General features: G+C 42.9%; 1 protein-coding gene across 4 annotated transcripts in view; it reads right to left on the reverse strand.

Annotated features, from left to right (window-relative positions):
* The window catches only part of mad1l1 (mitotic arrest deficient 1 like 1), an 826,601-nt gene that overhangs the window by 496,610 nt on the left and 305,389 nt on the right, over window positions 1-24,602 (reverse strand). The window lies entirely within an intron of this gene.

Below are 24,602 nucleotides of genomic sequence, written 5' to 3' on the forward strand. Positions count from 1 at the left end.
AGAGTGAGCCCGCATTTACCACGTCAGATGGCAGCTCGTTCCACACTCCCACTACTCTCTGAGTGAAGTTCCCCCTAATGTTCCCCCTAAACCTTTCCCCTTTCACCCTAAAGCCATGTCCTCTCGTACTTTTCTCTCCTAATCTAGGTGGAAACAGCCTACTCGCATTTACTCTGTCTATACCCCTCATAATTTTGTAAACCTCTATCAAATCTCCCCTCATTCTTCTACGCTCCAAGGAATGAAGCCCTAACCTGTTCAATCTTTCCCTGTAACTCAACTCCTGCAGACTTGGCAACATTCTAGTAAATCTTCCCTGCACTCTTTCAATCTTACTGATATCCTTCCTATAGTTAGGTGACCAGAACTGCACACAATACTGCAAATTTGGCCTCACCAATGTCTTATACAACCTCACCATAACATCCCAACTCCTATACTTTGATTTATGAATGCCAAGATGCCAAAAGCCTTCTTTACAACGCTGTCTACCTGTGACACCACTTTGAGGGAATTATGTATCTGAACTCCCAGATCCCTTTGTTCCTCCGCACTCCTCAGTGCCCTATCATTTACTGTGTATGTCCTACCTTGATTTGTCCTTCCAAAATGCAACACCTCATACTTGTCTGCATTAAATTTCATCTGCCATTATCTGGCTCATTTTTCCAGTTGGTCCAGCTCCCTCTGCAAGCTTTGAGAGCCTTCCTTGCTGTCCACAATGCCTCCAATCTTAGTGTTATCAGCAAACTTGCTGATCCAATTTATCACATCATCATCTAGATCACTGATATACAGTGGCATGCAAAAGTTTGGGCACCCCTGGTCAAAATTTCTGTTACTGTGAAGAGTTAAGTGAGTAGAAGATGAACTGATCTCCAAAAGTCATAAAGTTAAAGATGAAACATTCTTTTCAACATTTTAAGCAAGATTAGTGTATTATTTTTGTTTCGTACAATTTTAGAGTGAAAAAAGAAAAGGAGCACCATGCAAAAGTTTGGGCACCCCAAGAGATTTGAGCTCTCAGATAACTTTTACCAAGGTCTCAGACCTTCATTAGCTTATTAGGGCTATGGCTTGTTCACAGTCATCGTTAGGAAAGGCCAGGTGATGCAAATTTCAAAGCTTTATAAATACCCTGACTTCTCAAACCTTGTCCCAACAATCAGCAGCCATGGGCTCCTCTAAGCTGCTGCCTAGCACTCTGAAAATTAAAATAAATGATGTCCACAAAGCAGGAGAAGGCTATAAGAAGATAGCAAAGTGCTTTCAGGTAGCCATTTCCTCAGTTGGTAATGTAATTGAGAAATGGCAGTTAACAGGAACAGTGGAGGTTAAGTTGAGGTCTGGAAGACCAAGAAAACTTTCCGAGAGAACTGCTCGTAGGATTGCTAGAAAGGCAAATCAAAACCCCCGTTTGACTGCAAAAGACCTTCAGGAAGATTTAGCAGACTCTGGAGTGGTGGTGCACTGTTCTACTGTGCAGTGACACCTGCACAAATATGACCTTTATGGAAGAGTCTTCAGAAGAAAACCTTTCCTGCGTCCTCACCACAAAATTCAGCGTCAGAAGTTTGCAAAGGAACATCTAAACAAGCCTGATGCATTTTGGGAACAAGTCCTGTGGAATGATGAAGTTAAAATAGAACTTTTTGGCTGCAATGAGCAAAGGTATGTTTGGAGAAAAAAGGGTGCAGAGTTTCATGAAAATAACACCTCTCCAACTGTTAAGCATGGGGGTGGATCGATCATGCTTTGGGCTTATGTTGCACCCAGTGGCACAGGGAACATTTCACTGGTAGAGGGAAGAATGAATTCAATTAAATACCAGCAAATTCTGGAAGCAAACATCACACCGTCTGTGGAAAAAAAAAGCTGAAGATGAAAAGAGGATGGCTTCTACAACAGGATAACAATCCTAAACACACCTCAAAATCCACAATGGACTACCTCAAGAGGCACAAGCTGAAGGTTTTGCCATGGCCCTCACAGTCCCCCGACCTAAACATCATCGAAAATCTGGGGATAGTGCATGCAAGACAGCCCAAGAATCTCACAGAACTAGAAGCCTTTTGCAAGGAAGAATGGGCAGAAATCCCCCAAACAAGAATTGAAAGACTCTTAGCTGGTTACAGAAAGCGCTTACAAGCTGTGATACTTGCCAAAGGGGGTGTTACTAAGTACTGACCATGCAGGGTGCCCAAACTTTCACTTTGGGCCCTTTTCCTTTTTTGCTATTTTGAAACTGTAAAAAGTGGAAATAAAAAAGTAATCTTGCTTAAGATATTAAAGAAATGTGTCATCTTTAATTTTATGCCTTTTGGAAATCAGGTCATCTTTTACTCGCTTAGCTATTCACAGTAACAGAAATTTTGACCAGGGGTGCCCAAACTTTTGCATGCCACTGTAAGTGATATTTGTAGTGATCATTTTTGCCACCATTATTGCAGATGGTTTCTGTTACATATCAGCACCTAATTTGGATGTAAAAAATGGCTCAGATATTACTACTAATCTCTATTTGGTAATCTATCGTTAAATTGAAAGATACAAGCAGTAGAATGAGCAGTTCGTGGCTTTGAATATGACAGATTTTACGACAGAACAGAAAAAAAATGGTGGAAGTGTTTTGGATTTGGTCTGTTTTCCTCATGATTGAACACCTCGTTAAACAAAAGTTTAAGATGTTTGGGTCTGTTTTCAGATGGATGTTAAATTGATGCCTGGGGTGTCCTATCAGGCCCCTCCCATGATTTTGAAGGAAAGCAAGGGAATATATCAGTGTCCCAGTCAATATCTCCCTCAATGCTATGGGAGTTGGCTATGTTGAAATCAACTAGTTGACTTCCCACATTCTGATGCTGATTACATTTCTAAAGCGTTTTATTGCAGGGTATAAAATCCTTAAGTACATTCTAAGTTCCTAAAAGCACAGTACTACAGATGCTGAAAATCTGAAATAAAACAAAAATTGACAGAAAAGCTCAACAGGTCTGGCAGCATTTCTGGATGATGAAACTTAATTAACTATTCAGATCAATGACCTTTCAACAAAACTTTCTTAACCTGGTTCTGGATACTCCAATGAGGGGAAACATCCCCTCAACACTTAGTCTGTTCAGTTCCCTCAGAATTATAAGTGAAAATCAAAAAATCTGCAATGCTAGAAATCTAAAATAAAATCAGAAAATGCTTTAAATACTCAGGTGGTCAGGGGAAAGGAAAAAGGTTAATGTTTCAGGTTGAAGATGTTCTGATATTGGATCTGTGACTCAAAACATTTGTAGAATGCCTACGAGATGGCTTTTTAGAGCAGCTTGTGTTAGAGCCCACTAGGGAAAAGGCAATTCTGGATTTAGTGTTGTGCCATGAACTAGATTTGATTAGGGAGCTTAAGGTAAAGGAACCCTTAGGAGGCAGTGATCATAATAGAATACAATTCACTGTGCAATTTGAGAGGGTGAAGCTAAAATCAGATCTATCAGTATTACAGTTGAGTAAAGGTAACGACACAGGCATGAGAGAAGAACTGGTCAGAGTTGATTGGAAGGGGACCCTAACTGGGATGACCCTAGCAAGGATCAGTTCATCTCAAAGAAGCAGCAGCATTCGAAGAAGGAGGGTGAGGCTACCGTGGCTGACAAGGGAAGTCAAAGACAGCTTCAAAGCAAAAGAGGGCATACAATGTTGCAAAAATTAGTGGGAAGCTGGTGGATTGGGAAGCTTTTAAAAAACAACAGAAGGCACCTAAAAATGCAATAAAGGGAGAAAAGATGAAATATGAAGGTAAGCTAGCCAATAACATAAAAGAGGATACCAAAACCTTTTTCAGATATATAAAGAGTAAAACAGGGGCAAGAGTGGACATCGGACTGCTGGAAAATGACGATGGAGAGGTAGTAATGGGGAACAAAGAAATGGCAGGCGAACTGAATAAGTATTTTGCATCATTCTTCACTATGGAAGACATCAGCAACATGCCAGAAACTCAAGTCAGGGGGCAGAAGTGAGTGCAGTCGCTATTACTAAGAAGGTGCTTGGGAAGCTGAAAGGTCTGAAGGTAGATAAGTCACCTGGACTGGATGGACTACACCCAGGGTTCTGAAAGGTAGCTGAAGAGATTGTGGAGGAGTTAGTAGTGATCTTTCAAGAACCACTATAGTCAGTAATGGTTCCAGAAGAGTGGAAAATCACAAATGTCACTCCACTCTTTAAGAAGGGACGGAGGCAAAAGACAGGAAATTTATAGGCCAGTTAGCCTGACTTCAGTGCTTGGTAGAGTGTTAGAGTCCATTATTAAGGATAAGATTTCGGAGTACTTGGAAGCACATGATAAAATAGGCCGAAGTCAGAATGGTTTCCTTAAGGGGAAATCTTGCCTGATAAATCTATTGGAATTCTTTGAGGAAGTAACAGACAGGATAGACAAAGGAAGTCATGTTGTTTGCTTGGATTTTCAGAAGGCCTTTGACAAGTTGCCGCACATGAGGCTGCTAAACAAGATAGAAGCCCATGCACATCTCAACTTGAACAGGTATTCATTACTACTGGGCGAAAGTCCTGGCAGATGTTACCATAAACATTTTGGTAACACCATGACCACAAATCTGGAACAGACCAAGATAGAGGCTCATTTGTCACCCTCTTAAAAGAACAAAAAGAAAGCATTAACACCTACATTCCAAGATTGATGAAAAAAAATTCATTCATAGAAACAAACCTCACATAACCTACCTCACAAGAAATTACTCTGCAAGTCAAGCAAAATCTATCTAGAGAGAAGCTACAGAAACAAAAATTGGCAATAATAACTCTGTTTTCTCTCTCTGACGCTGCTTCTCCTGTAGAACATCTTCAACATTTTCTGTTTTTATTTCAAATTCCCACAAACCGTAATATTTTTTTTCTTTTATTATAAAACTTTGTTTCTCTAAACGGCAGAAACACAATGAATGAAAATATATATCACTAATCTGTTAATTTTTATCCATTGAAGAATATAAAATCTTTTTGAAGTTAAGTAAACACTGAACAATTCAAACATTAATGCATACCCAAGTTGGCAATAAGAATTCTGGCTTTGTTAATGGCAATTAGAACTCTCAGTAGCTTTGTTCATTCTGTTGGAGTTTTTCTCTAATTTGCAAATGGCTGCCTTTTTTCCTGCGTAAAATTTTATGCAAAAAGTCTGCTTCTATTCACCCTATTCCAACCTTTCATATACTTAATGCATATTTCACATTACCCAATAACCTGTTTTGTCTTAATGAAAAATACAGACTTTTAACACATTTATACATATGCTTCTCCATACTAGGTAGCATTCTAATGGATCTGTACTATACTCTCTCTAAAACCTCAAAATCCTTCTGTGTGTCACAATTTATTGCACAAAGTACCTTGAGGTTTCACTAATAATTTATGCGTGTTTATTACTTCACCACTTTTATACTTACACCTTACACGTTAACACTTAGTAATCCAATAGCTTTTGTTTTTAAGAGTTGTATTAACATTCAAATTGCTACCATTAATGTCCACTAAGTCATTCTGCTCTTTCAAGCTTCCAGCTGAAAATAATTTCTGGTTTACTTAAAATTAAAATGCATCTATAAATACAACTAAAAGACACATTAACACAGAATTATATCTGCCATTTTTCAGCTATTCCACTATCTTAGTGATATCTATTTACAGCTTCCTCTGGTTTGTAAGTAATTAACTGTCTCCTTATTTTGATTTTCACAAAATTTCAACAGCAACCTCTGAAGCCTCTATCCAAAATGATGCACAGGTGAATATAATCCAACAAAGTAATCATGTCAGATGACACAGATACTTACAAACACAGAAAGACTTCTCTAACTTTGTTTCCTGGTTAATCTGAAATCCTGTTTTTGATCCCTCACTCCAATTCTGCATGGTAAAGTCCTCTGCAACTAAATAATTTCTTAGAATACTTGTGTACTACACCATATTCTCAAAGAATTCTTTGTTGTCTGTCAAACTCTGAGATGGCTACAAGCAGGTATTTCTGTGTACATTGTTCCAGCATTTTGTAATATGGCTATAAAATGCAGTTACTCCCTCCTTATGGAAAAAAGAGAAAGAGGCATTTAGACAGACACTTAAATAGGCAAGACATAGAAGGATAAAGTCCTAATATGTGTAAGTGGGATTAGTGTAGATGGGCACAATGGACAGAAGGGCACATTTCTGTGTCGTACAATTCCATGGCTCTAAAGCACCTTCCTTGACCTCCAGATGTCTCAAAGCACTTCACAGCCATAGTCAATTGTTGTAAAAACAACCTACTTGAGAAATAAAAAATTTTAGCAGCTGGAAATATGAATCTTTGACATTTCCTCTCTTAGCCTCCATCCAGTACTGCACAAGCAGCTTCTCGAGTGTGTTCCTGCCCTTTCAGCTGAAGCACAGCATTTGAAACATTGATGTTGATCAAACTGTGCATTTTCAGTATTTCTCTTTAAAATCTGTTTCAAAATTTATGATCACACTCTCTGGCCCCAAAGGAGCTGCTCTAGAAAAGTTATGTACATCAGCTTAGCTGAGAGAAAAGCCTTACATATGTAACTGACATGTGTTATCAACACAGTGACTCACATTGCAACCATCGGCATGTAAAGTGAAAAAAAAATACTGACATCAGCTCTTCACTCAATGTTTCTCCAGTTGGTGGAGTGGATAAACAAATTTAAATGTTTCTGACTTTTTAATTAAAGCAGCTACTTACTGTAGCCGAGCAGGAACCTCGACCAGTATTCAAATCAGGAGCATTAAGCACAAAGATTGGCAGGAATGCAGTGAAAAATCCTTCATTTTAGCTGGAGATATTTCATTTTAAATTAGTGCTCCACTCACCCTGCTAATCCAGGAGAGCTGAAATCATCCTTAATGTTTCCAAACCATTGTGACTAATTGCTGTTTGCTTGCTAATTTTAATATCCAAAATGATACAACTCCATTAAAATAAAATTGTGGCTTCTCTTTTACAGCAGTTTTGAAATTATTAGACAAATGACTTAAACAATGGGAGTAGGGTAACAAAGTCCACTCTGTCCACAAGTGACATCCTCAAGCCTTCATAACACATCAGTTCAACTTTACCTAAGCATGAAAAAAAAATCAATAATCAATACTGCTGCACATTGGAGTTTCAGTGCTAATCCTGAAAACTGAGCTCACTACAGCATCTCTATTCCAGTTCTCTTTGTCAAGGGTGCCCCTAGGGTACTTAGGTATGCATTAACCTGTCACCCCTGATCACCCCTACCAAACATACACTAACCAACCTGACTTCTCCCAACGTTGTGCCATTATCTATTGACTCTTTCATTACCACAGTGAGGATTAAAAATATTTACATACCAAGCAAAAGTGATATATTGCCTAATTTCCAAATTCAAAATGGGCAAAAGGGAAAGGAAGAAAGCTTCATCACTAAAGGGGCTATTTTATATTGAAAATAAGATGACCTACAAGTGATAACCGTGTTTGGAATTATGAAAAGATTTGAAGGGTAGACAGAGGCAGCGTGCTACTGCTTGTGGAAAAATGAACTATAGACCATCATTAGAAAGCAATTACTTAATAAAACCAATAACACATTCAGAACAAACTGTTTTATCCAGAAAGTGACAAGAACACAGAACTTGGTAGCACATGAAGTGGCTGAGGTGACTGGAATGGTAACACTAAATGGAAGCTAAATAAGCGCATGAGCTAAAATTCAGTATCTGCAGTATTTTGCTTTTTGCTCAATGTCAGTTACGGATTTTGTATCTTTAAAGCATTGGAGAAGATAAAGGGAACTTGCAAAATAAATATAGTAAACTTACTGAACAATAAGCAAGTACATTGCCCCCATTTGCAGAGGATTCATCATGTTGATACAACACTGAATTGTCAATTAACCATTACTGCTGCGTGCACACCTTGTATTTGGAAGAAGCTCACAATATAGATGAAGTCACAGGTTAATATAGCATGGAAACAGGCCCTTCAGAACATCGTCCATGCTAGCTATCAAGTACCTAGCAACACTAATCCCATTAAATTGGTAAATTGGTTTATTATTGTCACATACGCCAAAGTACAGTGAAAAATTTTGCTTTGCATGCCATCCATACAGATCATTTCATTACAACAGTGCATTGAGGTAGTAGAAGGGAAAACAATAACAGAATGCAGAATAAAGTGTTACAGTTACAGAGAAAGTGCACTGCAGATAGACAATAAGGAGGTAGATTGTGAGGTCACAAGTCCATGTTATCATACAAAAGGATTATTCAATGGTCTTATAGCAGCAGGATAGAAGTGGTCTAGCTGTCCTTGAGCCTGGTGGTACGTGCTTTCAGGCTTTGTATCTTCTTTCCAATGGGGGGTGGGGGGGGCGGTGGTTGAGAAGACAGAACGTCCGGGTTAGGTGGGCTCTTTGATTATTTTGGCTGCTTTACCGAGGCAATGAGAAGTGGAGGAGAAGCTGGTTTCCGTGATGTGCTGAGCTGTATCCACAACTCTCTGCAGTTTCTTGCGGTCATGGGCAGAGCAGTTGCGATACCAAGCCATGATGCATCTAGATAGGGCATTGATAAAAATTGGTGAGGGTCCGAGGGAACATACCAAAATTCTTTCGCCTCCTGAGGAAGTAGAGGCATGCTGGTGAGCTTTCTTGGCTGTGGCATCTATGTGGTTGGACCAGGACAGGATATCAAGTGATGTTCACTCCTACGAACTTGAAGCTCTCAATCCTCTCAACCTCAGTACCGTTGATGTAGACAGGAGCATGTGCACCACCCCCCTTCCTGAAGTCAATGACCAGTTCTTTTGTTTCTCTGACATTGAGGGAAAGGTTGTTGTCATAAACCATGTCACTAAGCTCTCTGTCTCCTTCCTGTACTCTGACTCATCATTATTTGAGAATAGACCCCCTACAGTGATATCATCCGCAAACTTGTAGGTGGAGTCAGAGCAGAATCTGGACACACAGTTGTAGGTGTATAGGCAGTAAAGTAGGGGGCTGAGGACGCAGCCTTGTGGGGCACCAGGGTTGAGAATAATTGTGGCAGTGGTGTTGCTGCTTATCCTTGCTGATTACAGTCTGTTGGTCAGGAAGTCAAGGATCCAGTTGCAAAGGGAGGTGTTGAGTCCCAGGTCTAGGAGTTTGGAGATGAATTTTCTTGGAATTATGGTATTGAAGGCGGAGTTATAGTCAATAAACAGTAGTCTAATATAGGTGCCTTTACTGTCCAGATGCTCCAGAGATGAGTGCAGGGCCAGGGAGACCCAGCACCCAAGATGTAGTCTTCTGTGCCATGGCACCTAATCCAAATAATTCTTAAGTGTTGAGAGAGGACCTGCCCTCATCACACACCCAGGTGGTGCATTCCAGATTTCAATCACCCACTGTGTGAAAAAATTCTTCCTCAGATTCTCTCTAAATCTCCTAACCCTTACCTTAAACCTATACATTCTGGTTACATATATTTCTGAAGGAGAAAAGTTTCTCACTATCCACTGAAACGTATCAGCAAGTTCTGCTGAAATTTGCCAGCACTTTTATGTTGATGCTAATATTTCATTAGTACAGATCACCAAAGACTCTATAGCCAATTAACAATTACACATTAATGAAGTTTGCAATCCAGACTTGTGAATGTGTTTAATTTCAGCTTTAGTGAGCTGTATTTCAGCAAAGATAATCCCCTCAGCCAAGATGCTGTTTGATTTTTTTTAAACTACTTTATACTGAATCTCTTGGGTTCCATGACCTAGAATACACCAAGACCACTTTATTTTTCTACACACATTTGTAGTTGTTTGAAATGGCAAAGATAGTTTTTGAATTTTAATAAGTACTTTGACATGATGAAATTATGAAGTCTTCCTAATTAAGGAAGAACTCACTAATGAGGCCCTTTCATAACCTTTCACTGTCTGATGGAAATGTGATTGGAATAACTTATTGAAGAATTTTTAATTCAAGTGTTGGAAAACAAAGTCCATCATGTTTGATTGATCTTGTACTTTGGTATCTGTGTACATTTGTCACTTGTAAATGACAAAGACTTTTTGAAAAAGGGTGATGGTTGCAATGGGACAAATAAGGCCTTTCCAAATGTGATGATATCTAATTTCTACCTAAGTGGCTAGAATTCAGAGATGATAGCTGGATTTGAAGAAAGTTTGGTCACTTCTAGACAGAAACCAACTCCCCTCAAGTAAGTTGGTCATTTCACTGCATCCTGAACATCTTATTCAAAATTATTCTACTGTTATTTTTTTGTGCTACCATACATTCTTTTCATTAACAATATCTGGTCATGTATAAACTGAACTCTGATTCTTATTCAGATCACATCAATTTAATGAGGTTGCTCGCAGGAAATAAAGTACTCTTTACACCAGGTGCACTAACTTCAGTGTAGCCATTTAATATTGCAGATTCATTGGAGGAAAATGATTTGTCATTATAATCCAAATGGCCCAAACAAGTAAGAAAAGAGATTACGCATCTCAGAAGTGAAAGGTAAGAAAATAGACACAAGCAAGCAGGGCAGATTTTGCTCTTCTACGATTTGACCAGTAAAACTATTACTCTCTGTTTATTGGCTGTCCATGATCCTTTGCTAAGTTAGAGTGTCAAATGAAGGTGTAAGCTCAACTGGTCTTCTGTTGGCATTTTCCTAATCATTTTCTACAGTTTTAGCTGTTATTTGTCAAATATGTAAAAGCACAATATAGAAAAAAACAAAGTGAACCTCAAAACATCTCAGACCAAAGCATGTTTGCAATATAGTCATTTCAAAGGTTTTTCTTTTAACACAGTTAGCATGAGTATTTATACCTAAAATTAGAAGTTCATTAAAGTTAGAAGCAGATTGAAGGCTACCATGCTAAGAAAAAATGCCAAGTTGAAATAATGGCTGAACTTTTGGATTCTGCAGCACTGAAACATTAAGGAAAGCAGTCAGATAATGTCAGGAGTGTGTAACAACATACAAGTTGAGACAGAAATTCTAGGGTTCCAGTTTAGAAGACAATAAACTTTGCACAGTATGTGCCTGGGAGATCAACAGTGTTGCACACTGCGTAATATGACAGATTACAATTTATTAAGTAGAAAAATCGATGACAAGAGCCTTTCATATTCCTATTGTTGGTTGTGTTTTTTCCCCACAAAATGGTAACATAAACATGGGAGTGAGGGGAATTTTACCATTATTTTGGTCATCAACGTAGCAAATTGTTCTGAATTTACACAAGACTGTTTATAAACCCCTTGGCAGCTTGTAATACTTAAGACAGAGACACTATTTCTCAGCTTCCCACATTTGGAAGTTTGGACAATTGGAGAAAGAAGCTGATGTTGCCAAATTTTACAGTGAAATTCAGAATGCAAAATGGATGAATCAAGTTGGCATTCTTAGAATTTACAATATCCCACATCTGATGCCAAGAAGTTTAACAATCAGATTGCTGGAAATCTTAAAAATAAAAATGCGTTCAAGCATTCTTCGAATGACTGAACTACTGTATCAATCAAAACAGAAATTAGGAAAACCATTTAAGCAAGAAATTCAAATATTTTTCATGATCTTTTATTCATGATAGCGCTCAACCAACCCAGATACCAACTGCATGGAATGAATATAGAGTTTCAGAGCTACCTGTTGATGCATTCACGTTGTATTACTCAATAAACTTTGAAAATGTAAACAGCCCACAATTTATTGAGAGGCAATGGGAAATGTCTAAACACTGATCAGCGAAGAGAGGATCACCCCGAAAATGTCTACATGACCTTACACTGTCTTGGGACCTGAAACATTAACTGTTTCTCTTTCTACTGATGCTGCTTAACCTGCTAAATGGTTCCAGCATTTTCTGGTTTTAGTTATGTAAGATCTTTGCCCAGTCACTTTGTCCTTTCATAGCTTACTTCCCTCACTACCTTTGTGTCATCAGCAAATTTACCAACTATACTTTCAGAGCCTTCATCCAAGTCATTTACAGTGGCATGCAGAAATTTGGGCACCCCTGGTCAAAATTTCTGTTACTGTGAATAGCTAAGCGAGTAAAAGATGACCTGATTTCCAAAAGGCATAAAGTTAAAGATGACACATTTTTTAATATTTTAAGCAAGATTACTTTTTTATTTCCATCTTTTACAGTTTGAAAATAACAAAAAAAGGAAAAGGGCCCAAAGCAAAAGTTTGGGCACCCTGTACTTAGTAACACCCCCTTTGGCAAGTATCACAGCTTGTAAACGTTTTCTGTAGCCAGTAAAGAGTCTTTCAATTCTTGTTTGGGGGATTTTCACCCATTCTTCCTTGCACGCACTGCCCTTTTGACATCTATCCAGATTTTCGATGATGTTTAGGTCGGGGGACTGTGAGGGCCATGGCAAAACCTTCAGCTTGTGCCTCTTGAGGTAGTCCATTGGGGATTTTGAGGTGTGTTTAGGATTGTTATCCTGTTGTAGAAGCCATCCTCTTTTCATCTTCAGCTTTTTTTTCCACAGACGGTATAATGTTTGCTTCCAGAATTTGCTGGTATTTAATTGAATTCATTCTTCCCTCTACCAGTGAAATGTTCCCTGTGCCACTGGGTGCAACATAAGCCCAAAGCATGATCGATCCACCCCCATGCTTAACAGTTGGAGAGGTGTTATTTTCATGAAACTCTGCACCCTTCTTTCTCCAAACATACCTTTGCTCATTGCAGCCAAAAAGTTCTATTTTAACTTCATCATTCCACAGGAGTTGTTTCCAAAATGCATCAGGCTTGTTTAGATGTTCCTTTGCAAACTTCTGACGCTGAATTTTGTGGTGAGGACGCAGGAAAGGTTTTCTTCTGAAGACTCTTCCATGAAGGTCATATTTGTGCAGGTGTCGCTGCACAGTAGAACAGTGCACCACCACTCCAGAGTCTGCTAAATCTTCCTGAAGGTCTTTTGCAGTCAAACGGGGGTTTTGATTTGCCTTTCTAGCAATCCTACGAGCAGTTCTCTCGGAAAGTTTTCTTGGTCTTCCAGACCTCAACTTAACCTCCACTGTTCCTGTTAACTGCCATTTCTTAATTACATTACCAACTGAGGAAATGGCTACCTGAAAGCACTTTGCTATCTTCTTATAGCCTTCTCCTGCTTTGTGGACATCATTTATTTTAATTTTCAGAGTGCTAGGCAACTGCTTAGAGGACCCCATGGCTGCTGATTGTTGGGACAAGGTTTAAGAAGTCAGGGTATTTATAAAGCTTTAAAATTTGTATCACCTGGCCTTTCCTAACAATGACTGTGAACAAGCCATAGCCCTAACAAACTAATGAAGGTCTGAGGCCTTGGTAAAAGTTATCTGAGAGTTCAAATCTCTTGGGGTGCCCAACTTTTGCATGGTGCTCCTTTTCTTTTTCACTCTAAAATTGTACAAAACAAAAATAATACACTAATCTTGCTTACAATGTTGAAAAGAATGTTTTCATCTTTAACTTTATGACTTTTGGAGATCAGTTCATCTTCTACTCACTTAACTCTTCGCAGTAACAGAAATTTTGACCAGGAGTGCCCAAACTTTTGCATGCCACTGTAGGTAAACTGTAAGAAGCTGAGGCCTCAGCACATCCGTTACATCACTCGTTACATCTTGCCAACTAGAGATGGACCTATTCATGCCTACTCTTATCTGTTAACCACACAATTTCTATCAATGCCTATATGTTATCTCCTATACAATGAGCTTTTACTTTCCACAGTATTCCTTTGATGCTCCTTCTGCAAATCCAAATATATTACATCCACCAGTTGACCTTTATCCACGACAAGTTACTTCTTTAAGAAACTCCAATGAATGTGTCAAATATTATTTCCCTTTCACAAAATCATGATGACTTTGTCCGACTACCTTATATCTTTCTAAGTGCCCTGCTATAAGATATCTTTATTAGTCACATGTACATTGAAACACACAGTGAAATACATCTTTTTGCGTAGTGTTCTGGGGGCAGCCCGCAAGTGTCTCCATGCTTCCTGCGCCAACGTAGCTTGCCCACAACTTCCTAATCTTTGAAATGTGGGAGGAAACCAGAACACCCGGAGGAAACCCACGCAGACACGGGGAGAACGTACAAACTCCTTACTGACAGTGGCCGGATTTGAACCCGGGTCGCTGGCGCTGTAAAGCATTACGCTAACCGCTACAGCGTTTTTAATAGAGTTTCTAACATTTTCCCTAATGACAAATGTTCCCTATGATGCTTCCTGCTGTCCGCCTCACTTTCTTCTTGAATAGTTACATTCACTATTTTCCAATCCAATGGACTCTTTTCCAAATACAAGGACTTCTGTACAATTTATTCCAGTGCATCAACTATCTCACCAGCAAATATGCCCATCATGATTCAGTTATCATTTCATAAGCGTAAGGCAGGCTCCAAGGGTCAACAACAGCAGAACTAGTACCTTTCTGAATGTGTACCATTCAGCAAGCAACAGTACCTCGGACATATGTATGAAACTGACCTTAGAGGCTGAATGCTGATGTCTCACATCTATTACAGGCTCCCATGTGAATTTGCCGTTCAAATCACCATAACTCATACCATAAAAACTGTTTATCTTGTTGCAGTAGCACATCAATACTTCATATAGCTGCTTGCCAGCATAATGTTCCTCCTCAGTGTGCTGTACCCTTGATGGTATCTTGGACTGCTATCTTATTGCCACAAGTGATCAAAAGGCTTATCCAAGATGGTGGACACCTGCAGTTCAACAACACCATCCAAATGAGGCTTGTGGAAAAATCTTCCATGACGCTCCCACAGCTTCACTGACCATGTCAAACATGCCCTGTTCCAGGGTCACACATTCACTTGGACATGATCCATTTTCCATCCTACTTAATCCCAAATGTTTAAATCTGTTCTGCATCTACAAATAAGATATATATTCAGCCAATATTAAACCAATGCCTTACTTACAAGTGATCACGTGCAGTTTCAAGGTCGTTGTGCTAACCTGCTCTAATCACAGTAGAAAGTAAGACTGAAAGTAACTCCTATCTTTCCGATTGATAGATAACAAAGAAAGTAAAGACCTATCACATTTGATATTTATGGGGATGCTTAGCCATTTGAAGTAATGCTGTCTATTGCCGATCACAATTTACCTTTGCCATTAGTTTGAGATTTTCAAGTGTATATGTACCAGACTTTATATGTCTGACAGAGTGTTCTCTATATCCACTTAAGTGGCTTTGCTGAATCACATTGCACAGGATTTGATCACAGCCGACAGGTAGTTATTCCAGCTGAATTGGACCCTCTGCCACACTTCTGCTAGGTTCAATTGAGAAAAACTGATGATGAAGTGGAATGTTCTCCACCACCAAACCACTCCAAACCCAGCAGACCTCACAGCTAACCAATCATCACCATTCCCTTTCAAATATTTTCATAAAGATAAATTAATTTATCCAATCAGTTTTGGGGAAGGATATGTACAACTTCTCTTTAAAATGCTCACACCTCACAGAGAAACTACACGTTACTTTCTAATTAAAGATCATTGATCTGAAATCTGTGTTTCTCTCTCCACAGACTCTGCCATTTTCTGCTTTTATTACAAGCCACCCAACTTGGAAGATCAAATGACCAACAGTACTAGCAGTCTTCTACAAACTATTATGTATAATGCTGAAGCACTTATGATTAATTATAGCATCTGTTCAACTGGTTAACAATTAACAAGCAATAGCAACTTCACACTCAATCCTCTGGTCAGAACTAAATGCTAACAACTCGAGAGAATCCTCAGAAAGGATTCATCCCACATCACCTTTTTTGTGATCCCTCTACTCCAGCCTTTGCCTCTCTTGCACGATCACCTCTATCATTTTTCTTCAAATGTGTTAACTGTTCTGCCAGGCAGCCACTTGAGTCAAGTCATTGCACTGGAATTCATTAAAAATGTGACTTTAGAGTTTCCTTCTCTTCTTCCTCCTTTCCAGGAAAATGCTATTGTTAAGTGATGTTATTCAGTGAGCCAGGCTGATAAAGCATCATGACTTAAGTTACTCTGAATCAGTAACTGTTCTAGAACCAAAACAGCTTTTTCAGTGAGGGTAAGAATATCTTGATTTGTAATTGGAAATGGCAGTCCAGTCATTCAGCAAAATCAATAACTCATTCAGAACCCTGTCCATGCACCTGAATAATTTGCAACCAACCAATGCTGTGGGATCCTGAGACCCTCCAGCACTTCCTCTTTGATGTGTTGAGCCTCCTCTTTGACCCTCCAAAACTCCTGGACCTGGGACTCAACACCTCCCTTTGCAACCGAATCCTTGACTTCCTGACCAACAGACCGCAATCAGCAAGGATAAGCAGCAGCACCTCAGCCACAATTATCCTCAACATTGATGCCCCACAAGGCTGCGTCCTCAGCCCCCTACACTCCCTGTACACTCACAAATGCATGGCCAGATTCTGCTCCAATTCAATCTACAAGTTTGCAGATGACACCAATGTAGTGGACCCAATCTCAAATAATGATGAGACAGAGTATAATGAGATAGAGAGCCTAGTGGCATGATGTCATGACAACAAACTTTTCCTCAATGTCAGCAAAACAAAAGAGCTGGTCATTGACTTCAGGAAAGGAGGCAGTGCACATGCTCTTGTTTACATCAATGGTGTTGAGGTCGAGAGGGTTGAGAGCTTCAAGTTTCTAGGAGTGAACATCACCAATATCCCTGTCCTGTGCAACCATGTTTTTCACAATGGCCAAGAAAGAGCACCAGCACCTCTACTTCCTCAGGAGGCTAAAGAAATCCAGCACTGACCCTCACCAATTTTTTATAGATTCACCATGGAAAGCATCCTATCCAGTTGGCATCACAGCTTGATATGGCAACTGCTCTGCCCGAGACCGCAATAAACTGCAGAGAGTTGTGGAAACATCACAGAAACCAGCCTCCTCTCCATGGACTCTCTCTACACTTCTTGCTTCCTCGGTAAAGCAGCCAACATAATCAAAGACCCCATCTACCCCAGACATCCTCTTTTCTCTCCTCCCCCCAATCAGGCAGAAGATACAAAAGCCTGAAAGCATGTACCACCAGGCTCAAGGACAGCTTCTATCCTGCTGTTTATAAGACTATTGACCCTTGACCTCACAGTCTACGTTGTCATGGCTTTGAACCTTATGGTCTTCCTGCACTGCACTTTCTCTGTAACTGTAACACTTTATTCTATGTTCTGTTATTGCTTTTCTCTTTGTTACGGACTAGGTGAATGTTCCTTTAAGATAGAGCTAGTAGTGGTGGTGTGTGTGTGTGTGTGTGTGTGTGTGTGTGTGGTGTGTGTGTGTGTGTGTGCGCGCGCGCGCGGCATGCTTACGTCAACAGAAGATAAAGGACATAATGACGTTGTTGAAGAAAGTCAGTCGAAGTCATGTCAGAGGAGAGAGAGAGAGAAAAGAGAGAGAGAGACACCAGCCTGCTAGTTTTCTCTATCGATGGATGAGAACAATAACTTTGTCTGTTACTACAATCCACATATGGAAATTGGGAGTAATCCAGTGGAGTTCACTTTGTTGCTGACCTGTAGAGGAAAACAAGTATTTGTGTGGACGACCACGATTCGGATGCTTTTCAGGGTGAGAAGTCACTACTGAGTAAACACTAAGGTGTCGTTGGGTTCCATTGTGGAACATTTGGATTTCATAATTACTGTGGCGACTCACCGTCTAGTCGGGCGAACCGGCTCGGCAGTCGGATCGCGCGGTGTCGGAGCGACGAGGCCCAAGATGGCGGCGGCCTCGTCTTTCCGAGCGACGGGGAGAACACGCGCGCGGGTAAGTCCTGATGACATAGGACTTACGTCATTGCCGGTTTTTTTGGGCGGGAGTTTTCTCCCTTAAAGGGCCCGCGCAAGGCGGGAAAATAAAACCAGTTCTGTTTGGCATCCTCCGAGTGAGTCTTGTTTTATTCCGCGGTACAACCGCTACATTGTTGACCCCGACGGTCCAAACGGCTTTTGGACCCGCGAAATGGACGACAGCGCAGCAGCCAATGCAGTGGCCCTCAAGCTGCCCACCTTCTGGACACTTCGGCCCAGCATCTGGTTTGACCAGGCCGAAGCGCAATTCCACATTCGGCAGATCACCTCCGACCTCCACGAAGTACTACCATGTGGTTAGCTCTCTGGACCAGGAGACAGCGCCCAGGTTGGAGACTTCATCCAGTCGCCTCTGGAGGAAGATAAGTACCCGGCTTTCAAAGACCTTTTGATCCGGACCTTCGACCTCTCCCGTCGTGAGCGCGCCGCCCGCCTGCTTCATCTGGATGGCCTGGGGGACAGATCCCATCCGCCCCTAATGAATGAGATGCTGGCATTGGCCGAGGGACACAAGCCATGCCTGATGTTCGAACAGGCCTTCCTCGAACAGATCCCCGATGACGTCCACTTGATGTTAGCTGACGCCGACTTCAGCAACCCCCGTGAGGTGGCCGCCCGGGCAGATGTCCGGTGGAGGGCCAAGCGCATCGAGAGCGGTTCGTCGTCAGTCAAATCACCAGGCCGCGAGCCCAACGCCCGCCTCGCCCGGCCCCAGCAACTGAGCAGCCACGCCCCAGGAATGCAAACGACGACCCGGGGTGACCAGCTGTGCTTCTACCATCAGTGGTGGGGTGCGGAGGCCTGTCGATGCCGCCCACCCTGCAAGTTTCAGGTAAACGCCAGGGCCAGCCGCCGCTGATGGCTACGGCGGCTGGCCACCGACAGAGCCTCCTCTTCGTTCAGGACAAGAAATCTGGACGGCGGTTTCCTCGTTGATATGGAGCGGAGGTCAGTATTTTGCCCCCGACAGGCCACGACACTCGTGGACAGGCCACCAGGTCCTCTACCTCAATGCCGCCAACGGTACAACGATACGGTCTTTCGGCACCCGTACCCTTCAATTACACTTTGGCGGCAGCCGTTTTACCTGGGACCTTTACCCTTGCCACCGTCGCCCGACCACTCCTAGGAGCCGATTTCCTTCGGGCCCACAACCTGTTAGTCCGACCTGCGAAGGAAGCGGTTAGTTCACTCTAGCACTCTCCGGACCTATCCCCTGGGAGAAATCAGCCCACCAGCCCGCGCCTGGACTCCATTTCCCCTTCTGGCGACGATTTTTGCCAAGCTCCTAGCCGAATTCCCATCGATTTTGGCACCTTCGTTTACAAATTCTAGGCCCACACATGGGGTACGACACCACATCATTACCACAGGGCCACCCCTTCATGCCCGAGCACGGCGATTACCTCCAGACAAGCTCCGCCTGGCAAAGGAAGAGTTCCGTCACATGGAGGAGCTGGGATTGTTCGCAGGTCAGACAGCCCCTGGGCCCTCCCCCCTGCACATGGTCCCCTAAGCCACCGGAGGTGGAGGCCCTGCGGTGACTACCGCAGGCTGAATGACGCCACCACCCCGGACCGCTATCCCATCCCTCACATCCAGGACTTCTCAGCGAACTTACACGGGGCCCGCATCTTTTCCAAAGTGGACCTCGTTAGGGATACACCAAATCCCGGTCCATCCGGATGACGTCCACAAAACTGCGATTATCACCCCATTCGGCCTGTTCGAATTCCTTCGGATGCCGTTCGGGCCTTAAGAACGCCGCGCAGACCTTCCAGCGGCTGATGAACGCGGTAGGCCGAGACCTGGACTTCGTGTTCATTTACTTGGACCGACATACTGATCGCCAGCCGTAACCGCCAGGAACACCTTTCCCACCTCCGCCAGCTGTATTCCCCGCCTCCGCGATTTCGGCCTCACGATTAACCCGTCCAAGTGCCAATTCGGACTTGACTCTATCGATTTCCTCGGCCACAAAATCACCAGCGACGGGGCAAACACCCCTACCCGCCAAGGTGGATGCTATCGCCATTTTGCCCGCCCCGACACAGTCAAAGGCCTACAGGAATTCCTTGGGATGGTCAACTTTTACCATTGTTTCATCCCTGCAGCAGCCCGTATCATGCGCCCTCTGTTCTCGCTGCTGGCCTGGTAAGGGCAAGGACATCATCTGGACTGACGAGGCTGCGGCTGCTTTCGTTAAGGCCAAAGACGCCCTGGCAGACGCCACGATGCTGGTACACCCCAGGACTGACGTCCCGACTGCCCTCACGGTAGACGCGTCCAACACCGCGGTGGGTGGTGTACTGGAACAGCTACTTGAAGGCCGCTGGCAACCCTTGGCATTTTTTCAGCAAACACCTTAGACCGCCCGAACTGAAGTACAGCGCTTTTGATCGGGAACTTCTAGCGCTGTATCTGGCGGTCCGGCATTTCCGATACTTTCTAGAAGGCAGGCCTTTCACCGCTTTTCACCGATCATAAGCCTCTGCCCTTTGCCTTCTCCAAGTCTCCGATCCCTGGTCAGCTCGTCAGCAGAGACAATTATCCTACATTTCCGAGTTCACAACTGACATCCAACATGTCTCCGGAAAGGATAATGTTGTTGCTGATGCACTTTCCAGACCAACCATCCACAACCTATCCTTGGGTGTCGACTACACGGCCCTGGCTGACGCACAGCAAGCCGACGACGAACTGCCCAGCTACAGAACTGCAGTCTCGGGTCTACAGCTCCGAGATTTCTTGGTTGGTCCAGGTCAGCGGACCCTACTTTGCGACGTTGCGACTGGTCAGCCCCGCCCTATAGTCCCTGCAGCCTGGTGGAGAAGCGTTTTTGACTCGGTACATGGGTTGGCGCACCCGTCCATCAGATCTACTGTCCGACTGGTCCACCAGCAAGTTTGTCTGGCATGGCCTGCGCAAACAGGTCAGTGAGTGGGCCAGGACTTGTCCGCACTGCCAGACGTCAAAAATCCAGCGACACACCAAGGTCCCACCACAGCAGTTCGAGCCTACCCGTAGGAGGTTCGACCACATACACGTCGACCTCGTGGGCACTCTGCCGGTTTCAAGAGGAGCCCGGTACCTCCTTACTATCGTGGACCGGTTCACGAGGTGGCCTGAGGCAACCCCCCTGACTGACATCACAACTGATTCCTGCGCCCGAGCGCTGCTCACAACTTGGGTCTCACGTTTTGGCGTTCCGGCCCACATCACTTCAGACAGAGGCACCCAATTCACTTCCAGTCTCTGGGCTGCATCAGCGAACCTGCTAGGGACGCAGCTGCACACCACCACGGCCTACCATCCTCAATCAAACGGGTTGGTGGAACGTTTTCACCGCCATCTAAATCGGCCCTTGATGGCCCGCCTGAAGGGTCCTAACTGGGTTGACGAGCTGCCTTGGGTCCTGCTCGGCATACGCACTGCCCCCAAAGAAGACCTCCGCGCTTCGTCAGCTGAGCTTGTATACGGGGGCGCCACTAGTTGTCCCCAGGGATTCATACCTTGCCCTTGGGACCAAGGGGAACAACCCCCAGCAGTCCCTACAAAGACTGCACGAGAAGCTCGGCGCCTTGGCCCCGATTCCCACCTCATGGCACGGTCAAGCCCCATCCTGCCAGCCCAAGGAACTACGGGACTGTAAGTTTGTTTTCGTTCGCAGGGGCACACCCTCGGGCCGCCATTGCAACGACCATATGAGGGACCATTCCGAGTCATACGGAATAACGGATCCACTTTTATTTTGGACATTGGAGGCAGGGAACAGGTTTTCACGGCGGACCGCCTCAAACCGGCCCATTTGGATCTGCAACAGCCTGTCGAGGTTTGCCACGCCGCGACGCAGAGGCCGCCCCCCTAAGCGGCAGCTGGCACAGCCCACGGACCTTGGGGACTGTCTCGCCGGTTCTGGGGGGGGGTTGTGTGGCGACTCACCGTCTAGTCGGGCGAACCGGCTCGGCAGATCGGGTTCGCGCGGTATCGGAGCGACGAGGCCCAAGATGGCGGCGGGCCTCGTCTTTCCGAGCGACGGGGAGAACCCGCGCGCGGGAAAGTCCTGATGACATAGGACTTACTTCATTGCCGGTTTTTTGGGCGGGAGTTTTCTCCCTTAAAGGGCCCGCGCAAGGCGGGAAAATAAAACCAGTTCTGTTTGGCAATCCTCCGAGTGAGTCTTGTTTTATTGCGCGGTAGCAACCGCTACATTACTCTCTCTATGTTCTCTACATCTACGTCTATCTTCAGACAACGGTGGTTGTTGAAGAAGCCTTTGCTCACGTTTCACGTTATGGCTTGCGGAACTGAACTTTAATAACCAGTCCTGGACTTGGAGTTTGGGACTTTGCCACACACACACGACAAGTTTAGTTTTGGGGTTAATGTTCAAGGTTTAACATTTTTACTTTTATTTTTCTTATTATCATAAGTAGTTATTAATAAAGTAGTTTTTAACACTGAATCATGACTCAGTGTGTTTCTTTTGTCGCTGGTTCATAACATCTTGTACTACCTCAATGCACTGATGTGATGAAAGGATCTGTATGGATGACATGCAAAACAAAGTTTTTCACTGTGCCTCGGAACATGTGACAATAATAAGCCAATTTACCAATTTTGATGCAAGCTGACACAGATAGTTGAATATTTGAGAATCACAGTAGGTCCAAATGCTGAGTCCCGTTTCTCAAGTTGAAAAGATTCATTGATCCTACATTGCCGCATACTGCGCATGTACCTAGATGGAATTGCAGTGAAGTGAAAGTACGGAGAGAAAAAATCAGAAAATAGAAATAGTTGAGTGAAAGCAGGCTCTAAAATCAGCCAAACTTTCAATTCATTAATTGATGTTCAATTATTGCTGTGATCATCAGGTAATAAAATGACAAATTCTTTCAGATGATTATGTATCCTCCATAGTTCAATTGAGACCAAGCTCAACCAAGTGTATCCAGCAGTTTCTACACTCCCCTAGAGTCACAACCTCCCAATACCAAGATCCAAAAAAAGAGAAAAGAGCACTTAAACACACTGCACCAATAAAAGCAGAATATATATATATATATTCACCACTGGCACACTATCGCAATGCAGCAATTTGTCATGCATCTCCCAAATCCACAATCTCTACCACTGAGAAGAGGGGAAGAACATTATGAAAATACTGCCATCTGTAAATTCCCCTCCAATTCACACACAAGTCTGACTTGGAAACACATTGGCAATCCTTCATCACCGCAGATTCAAAATCCTGAAACACACTATTCAATTGCACTGCGGGAGCACCTTGAGCAGTTCTCAAGGGTAATTAGCATGTCCATTAAATCATGGACTTGCCAGGGAAGCCCACATCCAATGAGAGAATATTTAAAAATCTAAATGAGAAAGATAGGTTAATATTCAGGTGAAGACCTTCGATCTGATGAAGTGTTGGCACCCAAAATATTAACTAATTTTGCCTCTATCAAAAGCTGACAAGGCTGCTGTGTATTTCCTGTACTTACGTTTTCAGCATTCTCAGTTGTTACTTTCTTAATTAGCAACTAGTCCCATACCTGCTCATTTAGTTTAATTATGCGTTGAATACATCACAACAAATCTGAAATTCTGAGCTTAATAATGTTTAAATAAAAATTCTGCATTGATCCGTCATAGACGTTCTTAATTCAGAGCTGAAATCTAACATGATCACATTTTCCCCATATCAATCTACTGGAAGCACCATCTACTTTGTGTTAAAATGCAACTTCCTCACCAATCACCTATCTAATTGTTCATGGCATCAGGGCAATAATTATTAAAAGCATTTAGGATCTTAGGCTTCGCAGTGGCAGACACAATGTGAAACTCTGAGAGATGGTAATTAAGGAGAAGCAATTTTGGATAAAGTTCCCCTCACTTTCGGAAGGATGTGAATGTTTTAGAGACGGTGCGGAAAAGATGTACAAGAATACTGAGGGATTTCAGCTGCAAAATTAGACGGAAAAGGCTGAGGTTGTTTTGAAGCGAAGAAGCTTCAGAGAGGATCTGATGGCAGGTGTTCTAGATCATGAGTGGTAAATGCAGGTGATTCAAAGGACTAGTGAAACAGCTTTAAAGTGGTGGGCAAAAGGTACAGTGGGCATGCAGAATTATTTTTTAAAGCGCAGGGACTGATAAAGATCTAGAACTTACTGTATGTAAGGGTGCTGGAACTTATGATTCAAGGCTTTCAAAAGGGATTAGACAGACACTGAGAAAATACTTTGCAGGGCCACAGGGCAAGTGAGGGAAATTGGACTGACGGATTGCTCTACCAGGAGCCAGAATAGAACTGGTTGACTGAATGGGCTTCCTCCTGTAATATAATAATTCCATTCACTTCAAGTAAGGATACATGTTCAATAAACTAACAAATGTTCACGTTGTTTATTGATCCCAGAATGATGGGAACTTCATCCAGAATTACTGCTCCTTAGCGTCATCTGGCACCCTCTCAGAGCTTCACAAGTTGAAGGGAAAATGGAAGTTGGGATAGACCCAATGGTGTGTTACTACTGAAACTCATTGTTCATACTCAGGCGTAAATGATTATCGATTGGGTAGTACTGGATCAATGAATACACAAAACAAAGTTACCAGGAGTCAAAGTCTCTAAGTAAAGAAGAAAATTAGCAACATAAAGAAAAGATTTGAACTTCTCT

Source organism: Pristis pectinata, chromosome 8, assembly GCF_009764475.1.
Source record: "Pristis pectinata isolate sPriPec2 chromosome 8, sPriPec2.1.pri, whole genome shotgun sequence".
In the NCBI taxonomy this organism is placed as follows: domain Eukaryota; kingdom Metazoa; phylum Chordata; class Chondrichthyes; order Rhinopristiformes; family Pristidae; genus Pristis; species Pristis pectinata.